The sequence below is a fragment of the Marmota monax genome, unplaced genomic scaffold, assembly GCF_021218885.2.
Source record: "Marmota monax isolate L192 unplaced genomic scaffold, Marmota_monax_Labrador192_F-V1.1 WCK01_AAM20220418_F8-fsc00319, whole genome shotgun sequence".
NCBI classification, from domain to species: domain Eukaryota; kingdom Metazoa; phylum Chordata; class Mammalia; order Rodentia; family Sciuridae; genus Marmota; species Marmota monax.
The window spans coordinates 1,015,998-1,028,238 of record NW_026692103.1 but is presented as its reverse complement, the minus strand read 5'-3'; the positions used below and the strand labels follow the sequence as shown (position 1 = coordinate 1,028,238).

The window sequence follows — 12,241 nt, the reverse complement described above, 5'->3', positions numbered from 1 at the left end:
TCATTTTAGAAAGTTTAATGACTCCATTCTGCTTTTGGTGGGGAAAGCAGGTCCAGTTATACCTCAATGAAACTGTGTCATCAACCAGTTTCTTGTGGAGGAGCACTTTCTACTTGGCAAATAATGAGTATTGGAAGGTTCCTAGCTTTTATTAGTCCTTTACCTAAATCACATGTATGAATAGCATAAAACATCATTTCTAGTTGGCGTATAAGCCATCCCGCACACAGATGGCACTAAAAGATTTTCATTTTTATTTTCTGTCTCTGTCAGCAACTCTCATTTCACCAATGCTTAAATGTCAGTGTTCCTCAGGATCTCTATATTGGTCTTTCCTATTCTGTCCTATGCCTGGATTAGATCATTCATTCTCAGAGCCTGCCTATATATACATCATGGATAGCCTATATACTTTTTCTCTGTCTAGTCTTCTCTTCTCAACCTTAGACCAGTATCCATCTAACTATCTATAGGATTCCTCCATTTGGAGGTCCCAAAATACCTAAACTTGACATGTGTTAAACTGGATTAACAACCTCTTTCCTAAATGAAGTCTACTCTGATCAGTTTCTATACTTTCCCTCAAGCTGAATAAAGTACTTTCTTTTTAGTGCTACTAGTATAGATTGTATATACCTCTAGTACAGTATTTACCACACTGTCACATGCTCTCTCTTCCACTAGACTAAGTTTCCTAATGGCACCCATCTCCCTATATCTTCTTGTTAACAGATTCCCAATTTGATCATGAAAAGGAAAGCTCTTTTTTCTGCCTCTGGATATTGTTTTGTTTGCTCACAATGCCCTGAACTGCTTCCTAAGTCATATGGTTAGCTGGTGAAGAAGACAAAGCTGAAAGGGGTGCTAGGATAAAAGAATGGCAGAAAAATACAGCCCGAGCTCTGACTGTATAGCATCTAAATTGTCCTAATTTTGAACTTTTCATTTAATGAAATAATAAATTTCTCTTTCAATTGGATTTCTTTTCTAGCTTGAAACATTCAAATGATACAGTTATTTAACTGTCAATTTGTCTGTATGCATGTGTATGTATATATACTTGTGTATGTGTGCATGTACACACAAATAAAGCCATGGATGAGTCACTTAAAGTAATAATTCTTACATCATGAAGCCTACAATAATTTCACTATTAATAACAAGATAGAATTTTGATGTGCATCTTTATATTTGACTTGCAGTGCTTGCTATTTCTCTTCAGTGCCTGATCAACAATGAAAGCAAGCACTATCATCTTTCTAGCTAGATGAGATTAATACACAGTATTTGATACATGTACTATGTATGTATATACACACACACACACACACAGTATGTGTATTTCTATGTTTAATTGTGAAAGAAATCTGGATTATTTATATTCTCCATAATGCCTAACACAACTTGTTACATATAAAAATGTTTAATTAAAAAATTTTAATTAATTATTTATTTTAATTAGATATATATGATAGCAGAATGTATTTTGATTCATTGTACACAGAATGCATTTTGATTCATTGCTACTTACAACTGCAGCACAACTTTTCATAATTTGTCATTAAGGAAAGAATACTGGATCACCTTTGGAATGCATCTTCTCAGCACATTTGTTAGCTTTTAGCAATTATGGGTACTAGAACTGTGTCTCTACTATTCACCAGGTTAGTGTCAGCAGACTTCTGTATGCCACTAGTAACTCAACTTTTCCATTCCTTTCACTTGGAGTCACAGAAGAGGGAAATGAAACCATTATCTCAGTTTCAAGTCTAATGGCCAAATTAAACAGACAGAAAAGCAGCAAATAAATTTTTGCTGGTGTTGCTTCCCTGAAAGGAGGCCCAAATGTTTAATGAGCTTTTTTCTTTTATACTAAATTCTGGCTACTTAGCCAGGTTTAGTTTGAAGATATCTCACACTGAATTCTGACAAATAAGCATTCTTTCTTTCTTTTCAAAGCTTCGATAAAGAACCAGAAGAACAGAGGTGGGACAGTGTCCATCTTTCACAGGAATCATCTCAGATTTCATGTCAGTAAGATTTTGAAAGGAAATTCTAATCTTTGGCTTCACAAAATTTCTCAATTATAGTGGATACAATGCCAGCATGTTAAGTGGATAAGATTAAACATAATGGAAAGGAGGTTTTTTGACTGGGAGAATGTCCAGAAAAGTATAGCCTACGTGGAATTATCACCATCAGCTGAGGGTCTTAGACCAGGGTTGTTTTGTACTCACAAAATCTGGAAATTGCCACTGAACTTTTATTTATCTCATCAAAGCTCAATTTATTTGGTAGGCTGTTTTTAAGAGCATAGAGAAGTTAGATTATAATGAAAAGCATTTATAAGATATCTTATTCTTGAGATCTAAAATTTCTATACCAATATTAGCAGTGAAATTATTGTAGCTTTCCTGATATTAAGAATTATTACTTTAAATGACTCATCCACGGCTGTATAATAATGACAAGAATTCCTGAATATAGGCCTCTGATCTACTACCTGTGCTTTAGGCTATGAATCAGAATCCATGCCTATTAGGATTAAGGTTAAAAAAACTTGTGCTTGGCAAAGAAATGAATATTTAGTTAGACATAGAATTGACTCTGCCCTATTTTCATTCTAAGGAATCCTGCTATGATGCTTTCATTTCTCCAGTGTCCATCTCATTTTCCTACAGATGACAGTAGGAAAATGAGATGGACAATGGAGAAATGACACTTTTACTGATGCACTGAGGAGAAACAGCAAGCAATACAGATAAGGGATAAGATAAAAGTGATAATTATAGTTCATTTATTTTTTAATAGAAGTATGCTACTTTAATTCATAAAAATGATTCTGATCAGCTCATTAGACTCAAAACTTGTGGTGGTTAGGACACAAAGGCTAACACCAATTCAAATCATATACTAGCATTTTCATTTGTATCTTATTCTTCTGACAAAAATGGTACCACTAGCTAACCTGCAGTCTGAGTGTGTTTTACTACACTCAGGTATGTTTCTTTTCCCCTTATCATTAGTTATTCATTCCTGAACCTCATTATTCTTTTTGACTCCTAGCCTGACCATGTTCTGAGATTACTGATTGCCTCTTATTTGCCAGATAAAGTGGTTTTTTTTTTAGTTTTTGATTTTTTTCTCCCTCCAGCATTAGGCCTTATTCACTGCCTCCCTTTTTTGAAACCATTTCTTGATATCTATGATACTACCTTGGTATTTTTTAAAAAAATCTTATTCCTTCAGGGATTTAATTTCTTTGCCATATGTCCTATTAATTCTTCTCTAGGTAGCTCTCTTTCACCTCAATGTGAATGACTCCCACAGTGACACCTCAAACTCTTGATATTTAGTTTGGCTTTTCTGACTGCCTGCTGGATCTCTTTACCTCCTGGATCTCTCAACCTCCATGACTGTCAAATGAAAGTCATCTTTTGAAGTTGAAGCTTTCCCTTGAACCCAAATATCCTCAAGTCTTTTGTACTTTTTTTTTTCAAATGTTGTCAGTCAGAGACATCAAACCTAGTAGCTGTTTTTCCTCTTTTCTTTATACTTTCTCACCTGGATAATTAATTGAAGTGTCTCATTCTCTCCATTTTATTCTTCACTGCCCACTCTTTGGCCCATCCCAAGAATATATATTTCAAAATCTTCATCAACATTCTGCTAAAAATTCTTCATTTGCTTTACATTTCCTCTGATATATCAATTAAACCCTTAGAATGGTATTTAAAGGTTTTCCATTATTTGTACTTTGTTTTTTTGTTGAACTTTTCCACTTTATCTTAACTTTGAATATCAGACTCAGAATATTTATATATTATTATATATTTTTATTTGTAGAATTTCAAGCATGCTTTCCCTCTGCCTATATTACCATTCTTCATTTCAGTTCATACCATCTCCTCTGCGAAGCTTTCCCTGGTACCTATGAGAAACTCAGAGGTTCTTTCTTTATGTTCCTATAGTATCTGGTACATAGCATGAAGCACCTAGGCAGGACAATACTGTTCTCATATCAGTCTTTCTGCTAGAATCTACTAAGGATAGAAGTCATGTTTTTTCACATATGTATTCCTAGGTAATAAATATTTGCATAATGAATATGTAACAATAGTTTATTTGTATACCATCTTGTGGTTTTGAAAATACTTTAATAATTTTTAGATTCTCACAAAAACAATACCATAGGCACAGGAATATATATTACTCCTAATATTGGGTGGAATGTGTAAAAGAAATACACTAATGCAAAGAACAATATGTTCACTTGTACAGTACAAGCTCTGGATGTTTAACATAATTAAAATCAGTAACCATTAATTTTGACATTTTTTGATTAGCATTTTGGGAAAGAGTAGTTAATAAGGTAGAGTGAACTCTAATATATGTGATGTGATTGTATTCATGACTGAATACAACTACGTTTTCCCTCTGTAATTAAAGATGATAGTAATCAAAATTGATTTAATTTGAGTTCAAATGTTCATGTGTTATAAAAGCAATGGGTTGGGGGATGGTCCCCATAGTGTTTATAATGAGACTGCCCTTGTGATTCAAAGTTACCCAGCAAATTTCCCTGTCTGCATTCATAAAACTGCCTGTTTGATTCTGAAACAGTCAAACATATCTAGGTAAAAACCTGGTTCTGTACTTAGTAATTTTATAACTAAGGACATGCTTCTTAACCTCTCTATAAAACAGGACTGTGGTGAGAATTAAGAAATATTAAGTGAATTATATTTTGTACTCCTTTTGTATACTCCATAGTAACTAGCACATTGCTACATTAAAGGAATGACTATGTCCTCAAACAGAACTTTCATCTCCATTTTATTCTTCACTGCCCACTCTTTGGCCCATCCCAAGAATATATGGGATGAAATGTAACACTCTATCCTTACCCCTCATTCTTACCCCTTCTGACTCTACCCACTATTTGCAGCCGAAAGAAAAATCCACAGATTAGAGAAAATTACTGGGGTACAGATGTTATTCACTATTAGTCAAAGCAGAAAAAATTTGTAGTATAACTTTAGGCAGAAAGAAGCATAAAAACAGAGAAAAATGGTCTCTAAGAAATAAGGCAATAGTTAACAAGAGGAATAAAAATTTCTCATGCAGACCAGAGGTTTTTGGGAACATAGTAAGGCTTACATGTGAGACATATTTGATTTTAAATATTTTAGAATTAATCACAGGTCAGAATTGAGGATCCTCCCCCAGCACTATCTTCGCTCATCTCTTCAGGATATATGTACTTTGACAAAAGTCACAGAAAGTGGTATCCAGAAATGAAGAGGGCAGATCCTCCTCCATTCTTATTTTCAGTCATCAGTAGACCCTTGATATGGATACTGGAGACAGATGATACTCACTCTTGGACAACTATGAGTTATAAGGCAGTGAGGAGCTACTGTCACTTCATGACTCTGTTTCATATATCTCAAGTGTTCAGAGATGTGGAGTCTTTTAGCAAAAAACCCTTTCTAAAGTTCCACTTCACTGCCATTTAACAGTTTGGAAGTTGTACAAAAGTTGTTTTACACAATATATACACTGACACTATGTTTGTTTTTCTAATAAATTTTCACTTAGAACCCCAGGGAGGTAGCAAATTTTAAAGTTTCTATTTGTTATGCTAGAACATGCTAACAAATGGACTCAGTATTTCTAGAATGGATGCCTTTCATCATTCTGGTCATAGTCACTAGCTGCATAGATTTCATTAACTCTTGTGATGACAAATTTGACAGAGAATATTTTCATGTTTTAGAGAAACACTTAGATACTTTGATATTCTTCATGATGCTCAGATGTGACAAAGTGGTATATAGGTACAGCTAGCTGAAGAGGAACTGCTTATAATCTAAAGTCCATTTAATCTATTTTATAATTTTGGCTGAAATAATATGTGCTGCTATGGAATGCTTTAATCATAGAGGCAAAGGTGGGGAAATTACTTGGGGAGACCTAGAGAGATAAAAATTATGGGGCAGAGATGACTTCCTGGCCTACAAAACGTTGTGTTCTCCTTCCAGAGTCAAGAGCTGTTCTTGGGAAGTGAGTACCTTGCTAGAGACCTTGCATTTAAGTGGGGTCATGGGATTCAGTTCTGGTTAATGAAATGTGGGCAGAAATTATATTCATCACTTTAGACCTGACCCAGAAAAACCTGCTCCTCCACTTTATTTCTCCCTATCTGCCAGCCAAGACCATCAAAAAGATACCCTTGGAAGCAGTGTGCTAAAGATGGCAGAGCCTCCATTAGACTGGGCCCTGAAACCCTTTGTAGAGCAGACCTCTTCTAAAACCATATGATACCTTTGGACTTTAAGTCAATGAAAAATAAACTTCTACTGTGATAAACCACTGGGGTTTTAGGGTTTGTTTTGGCAGTCAGCATTATCTTAATTTAAACAAAAAGGATTTTGAGTGATTGATAACAGGGAGAAGGATAGAAGGATGGAGAGAAAGTAGGAAGACTGAGGGAAGTATTCATCTCAACGTCAGCAAAAAATAACAACATATTATTCTCATAAATTAGATATTTGGAAAAAAGCTGAAATTATTATACCTTATCATAAGACAACTAAAGCAGACTCCATGAGAACAGAAGAGGAATAGTTCTTGTGCTGGATGACAGGAACTAGTCACACAGTATATATAAAAATGCTTGTCTTATATTCCCATTAGCCATCCAGTGTAAAAGACTCACTATTCCTAACAACTGTTGTTTATCCTCAGTGAGTATGAAATAATTTTTTAAATTCACAGGACAGCTAATTGAAAGGATATTAACTGTGTCACCACCAATAGATTCCTTGCCATAGCCCACCATGAACTAAAGGTGAAAGAGAGAAGTTGCTTTATTTATTTATTTTTTACAGTTCTGGGGATTGAATCCAGGAGTGCTTTATTTCTGATCTATATCCTCACTCCTTAATTTTTTTTTTTAAATTTGAGACAGGGTCTTACTGGCTGGCCTTTAACTTGTGATCCTCCTGCTGCAGCCTCCCCAGATGCTGAGATTACAGGCATGTGTCACCATTGCTAACACGAAAGTAGCTTTAAATGAGTATTTCTCTGGTGCTACAAGGGGTCTTTCCAAAAAGTAACTCATAGAATCAGCTGATAAAGTGACATTTTCAGTAATGATACCATCAGATTATCACTGTTTAGGACAAAGAGGAATTAGTGCTTTTGCCAAGAATCTCCTTGCCTGTGCCTCACTTTCTGCTAGTTGTTAAGAGGACAAAGGTGTTACCTGGTCAGGTTGCTAATATGTTCTGTTAGCTCCTGAGCCCTAGTAGAAATAATATCAGTGGGGAACTTAAAAAGAATTTCCTACCAGCTCAAAAATACTTACTTTGGTTAACTATACCAATTTACATCTCTAGGGAGGAAGGGACCTTAAATTGCCCTTCTGATAGCCAGATTTCTAGACCTCCTCATCCTTTGTATCTCTTTTAAAATTAAGTTTATTTTTAAAAATAGTATATTCAAATATAAAAATGTATATAATAATAGCATAAAAATGTTTCAATACATGTAGACATTGTATAATGTTTAAAGCAGATTAAGCATATTTGTTTCCTCACACATTATTTCTTTATAGTAAAAACTTTAAAAATCCTTTCATTTAGCTTTTTGAAATGAAATCCCCAGAACTGTAAAAAATAAATAAATAAATCAACTTCTCTTTTTCACCCTATTGTGCAGTAGTAGCATACCAGAACTACCTGTTCCCATCTAACTTAGTGCCCACTAATCAACCTTTCCATATTCTTTTTCCCCTACTCTCAACTTATTATGAGATCAACTTTTTTAGTTTCCACAAAAGAGTCAGATTATATAGTACTTGTCTTTCTGTGCCTGATTTATTTCATTTAACATAATGATCTCCAGTTCCAACCATGTTGTCACAAAGAACAAGATCATTCTTTTTTTATGGCTGAATAGTATTTCAAAGTGGATATGTACCACATTTTCTATTTTTTTTAAGATTTTAAAATTTGTTTTAAGTAGTTATACATGACAGTAGAATGCATTTATGCACTTTGATATACACAGATGGGATATAATTTCTCATTTTTTTCTGAGTGTACGTGTTGCAGAATCATATTGGTTATGTAGTCACATACATACATAAAGTAATAATGTCTGTTTCATTCTACTATCTTTCCTATCCCTACATTCCCTCCCCTCCCATAACTTCCCCCTACCTAATCTAAGGTAATGCTATTCTTCCTAATGCCCCCCACCTTATTGTGAATTAGCATCCGCATATTAGAGAAAACATCTGGCCTTTGGTTTTTTTTTTTTTTAGCTTAGCATGATATTCTTAGCATAGCTTATTTTGTGGGATTAGCTTAGCATGATATTCTCCAACTCCAACCATTTACTGGCAAAATGCCATAATTTCACTCTTTGTTAAGCTGAGTAATATTCCATTGAATATATAAGCCACATTTTCTTTATCCATTCATCTACTGAGGGACACTTAAGTTGGTTCCATAATCTAGCTATTGTAAATTGAGTTGCTATAAACATTGATTTTAAATCCTTTGGGTATAAATCAAGGAGTGGGATAGCTGGGTCAAATGGTGGTTCCATTCCCAGTTTGCTGAGGAATCTCCATACTGCTTTCCATAGAGGTTGCACCAATTTGCAGTCCCACCAGCAATGTATGAGTGTACCTTTCCTCCACATCCTTGCCAATATTTTTTGTTGCCTGTATTCTTGATGATTGCCATTCTGATTGAAGTGAGATGAAATCTTAGTGTAGTTTTGATTTGCATTTTTCTAATTGCGAGAGATGTTGAACCCTTTTTCATATATTTGCTGATCAATTGTATTTCTTCTTCTGTGAAGTGTCTGTTCAGTTCCTTAGCCCATTTATTGATTAGGTTTTTTTTTTTTGGTGTTAAGATTTTTGAGTTCTTTATATATATTAGAGATTAATGCTTTATTGGAGGTGCATGTGGTCAAGATTTTCTCCCAATCTGTAGGCTCTCTCCTCACTTTGTTTCCTTTGCTGAGAAGAAGCTTTTTAATTTAAGTCCATCCCATTTATTAATTCTTGATTTTACTTCTTGTACTTTAGGAGTCTTGTTAAGGAAGTCAGATCCTAGGCTGATGTGGTGAAGATTTGGGCCTATTTTTTCTTCTATTAGGTTCAGGGTCTCAATTTAGTACCTAAGTCTTTGATCCACTTTGAGTTGATTTTTGTGCAGGGTGAGAGATAGAGGTTTAATTTTTATTTTGCTACATATGGATTTCCACTTTTGACAGCACCATTTGTTGAATAGGCTATCTTTTCTCCATTGAATGTTTTTGGCATCCTTATCTAGTATGGGATAACCGTATTTATCTCTGTGTTTGTCTCTGTGTCCTCTATTCCACGCTATTGGTCTACAAATCTAGTTTGGTGCCAATACCATGCCATTTTTGTTACTATAGCTCTGTAGTATAGTTTAAGGTCTGGTATTGTGATGCCTCCTGCTTCACTTTTCTTGCTAAAGATTGCTTTAGTTATTCTGGGTCTCTTATTTTCCAAATAAATTTCATGACTGCTTTTCCTATTTCTATGAAGAATGATGTCATTGGGGCTTTAATAGGAATTGCATCAAATCTGTATAATGATTTTGGTAGTATGGCCATTTTGACAATATTAATTCTGCCTATCCAGGAGCATGGGAGATCTTTCCATCTTCCGAGGTTTTATTCCAATTCTTTCTTTAGTGTTCTGTAGTTTTCATTGTAGAAGTCTTTTACCTCTTTTGTTAGCTTGATTCCCAGGTATTTTATTTTTATTTTTTTGAGACTTTTGTGAATGGAGTAGTTTTCCTAATTTCTCTTTCAGTGAATTCATTGCTGATGTGTAGGAATGGGTTCGATTTATGGGTGTTGATTTTACATCCTGCTACTTTGCTGATTTCATTTATTAGTTCTAAGAGTTTTCTGGTGGAATTTTTTGGATCTTCTAGATATAGAATCATGTCATCAGCAAATAGTGATAGTTTGAGTTCTTCTTTACCTATTTGTATCCCTTTAATTTCTCTCTTTCATCTAATTGCTCTGGCTACAGTTACAAGGATGATGTTGAGTAGAAGTAGTGAAAAAGGACATCCTTGTCTTGCTCCAGATTTTAGAGGGAATGCTTTCAATTTTTCTCCATTTAGAATGATGCTGGCCTTAGGTTTAGCATATTTAGTTTTTACAATGTTGAGGTATGTTCCTACTATTCCTAGTTTTTCTAGTGTTTTGAACATGAAGGTGTGCTATATTTTGTCAAATGCTTTGTCTGCATCTATTGAGATGATTATATGATTCTTGTTTTTAAGTCTATTAATATGATGAATTATGTTTTTTGATTTCCATTTGTTGAAACAACCTTGCATCCCTGGGATGAACCCCACTTGTTTTTTAACATTTTTTATATATGATTTACCAGAATTTTATTGAGAAAATTTCTATCTATGTTCATTAGGGATACTGGGTGTGAAGTTTTCTTTCCTTGATGTGTCTTTGTCTGATTTTGGTTTGTGGGTGATATTAACCTCACAGAATGAATTTGGAAGGATTCCATCCTTTTCTATTTCATGGAATACTTTGAGGAGAATTGGTGTTAATTCTTCTTTGAAAGTCTTGTAGAACTCGGCTCAGAATCCATTTGGTCCTGGGCTTTTCTTGGTTGGTAGGCTTTTGATGCGTTTTTCTATTTCATTACTTGAAACTGATCTCTTTAAATCATGCATGACCTCCTCATTCAGTTTGGGAAGATCATATGTCTAGAAATTTGTTGATGTCTTCAATATTTTCTATTTTATTAGAGTATAAATTTTCAAAATAGTTTCTAATTATCTTCTATATTTCAGACATGTCCATTGAGATATTTCCTTCTTCATCTTGTATTTTAGTAATTTGAGTTATTTCTCTTTTTCTTTTTGTTAGCATGGCCAGGGGTTTATTTATTTTGTCAAAGAAACAACTTTTTGTTTTGTCAATTTTATCAATTGTTTTGATTTCATTGATTTTAACTCTGATTTTAATTATTTCCTTTTACTGCTTTTTAAAATTTTTTTAGTTGTACATGGACACAATATCTTTGTTTTATTTATTTTTATATGGTGCTGAGGATCGAAGCCAGGGCCTTGCATGTGCTAGGCGAGTGCTCTACCACTAAGCCACAACCCTAGCCACTTCTACTGCTTTTGATGTTGATTTGTTATTCTTTTTTCTAGGGCTTTGAGATATAGTGTTAATTCATTTATTTGTTGACTCAATGCAATAAACTTTCCTCTTAGTACTGCCTTCATAGTGTCCCAGAGATTTTGATATATTGTATTAGTGTTCTCATTTACCTCTAAGAATTTTTTTTATTTATCCTTGATATCTTTTACTATCCATTCATCAATCAATAGTGTATTATTTAGTCTCCATTTGTTACAGTGGCTTCTATTTTTATGTGATCATTGATTTTTAATTTCATTCCATTATGGTCTGGTTGAATGCAGGGTATTATCTCTGTTTTTTTGTATTTACTACAAGTTGCTTTTTGGCATAAGATATGGTTTATTTTAGAGAAGGAATCATGTGCTGCTGAGAAGAAAGTATATTTGCTAGTTGATGGATGAAATATTCTACATATGTCTGTTAAAACTAAATTATTGATTTATTATTTAGTTCTATAGTTTCCTTATTTAGTTTTTGTTTGGAAGATCCATCCAGTAGTGACAGAGGTGTGTTAAAGTCACCCAGTACTATTGTATTGTGGTCTACTTGACTCTTGAAATTGAGAAGGGTTTGTTTGATGTACATAAATGCTCCACTGTTTGGGGCATAGATATTTATAATTGTTATGTTCAGCTTATATATACTTCCTTTAATAAGTATAAAATGTTCTTTTTTTGTCTCTTCTGATTAACTTTGTTTTGAAGACTACTTTATCTGAGTTGAGAATGGAAACCCCTGCTTGTTTACACAATCCATATGAGTGATAAGTTTTTTTTCCCATCATTTCACCTTCACTCTGTGGATGTCTTTGCCCATTAGGTGAGTCTCTTGAAGACAGCATATTGTTGGGTCTTGCTTTTTAATCCAATCTGTCAGTCTATGTCTTTTGATTGATGAGTTTAGGCCATTAATATTCAAGGTTATTATTGATATATGACTTGTATTTCCTGTCATTTTGATTTATTTCTGGTTTTTGATTTGTCTTAGTTTCTCATTTGGT

The 12,241-nt window shown here is 34.0% G+C and overlaps 1 protein-coding gene across 8 annotated transcripts in view; it reads right to left on the bottom strand.

Moving 5' to 3' along the window:
• The window catches only part of Tanc2 (tetratricopeptide repeat, ankyrin repeat and coiled-coil containing 2), a 467,438-nt gene that overhangs the window by 59,635 nt on the left and 395,562 nt on the right, over positions 1–12,241 (bottom strand). The window lies entirely within an intron of this gene.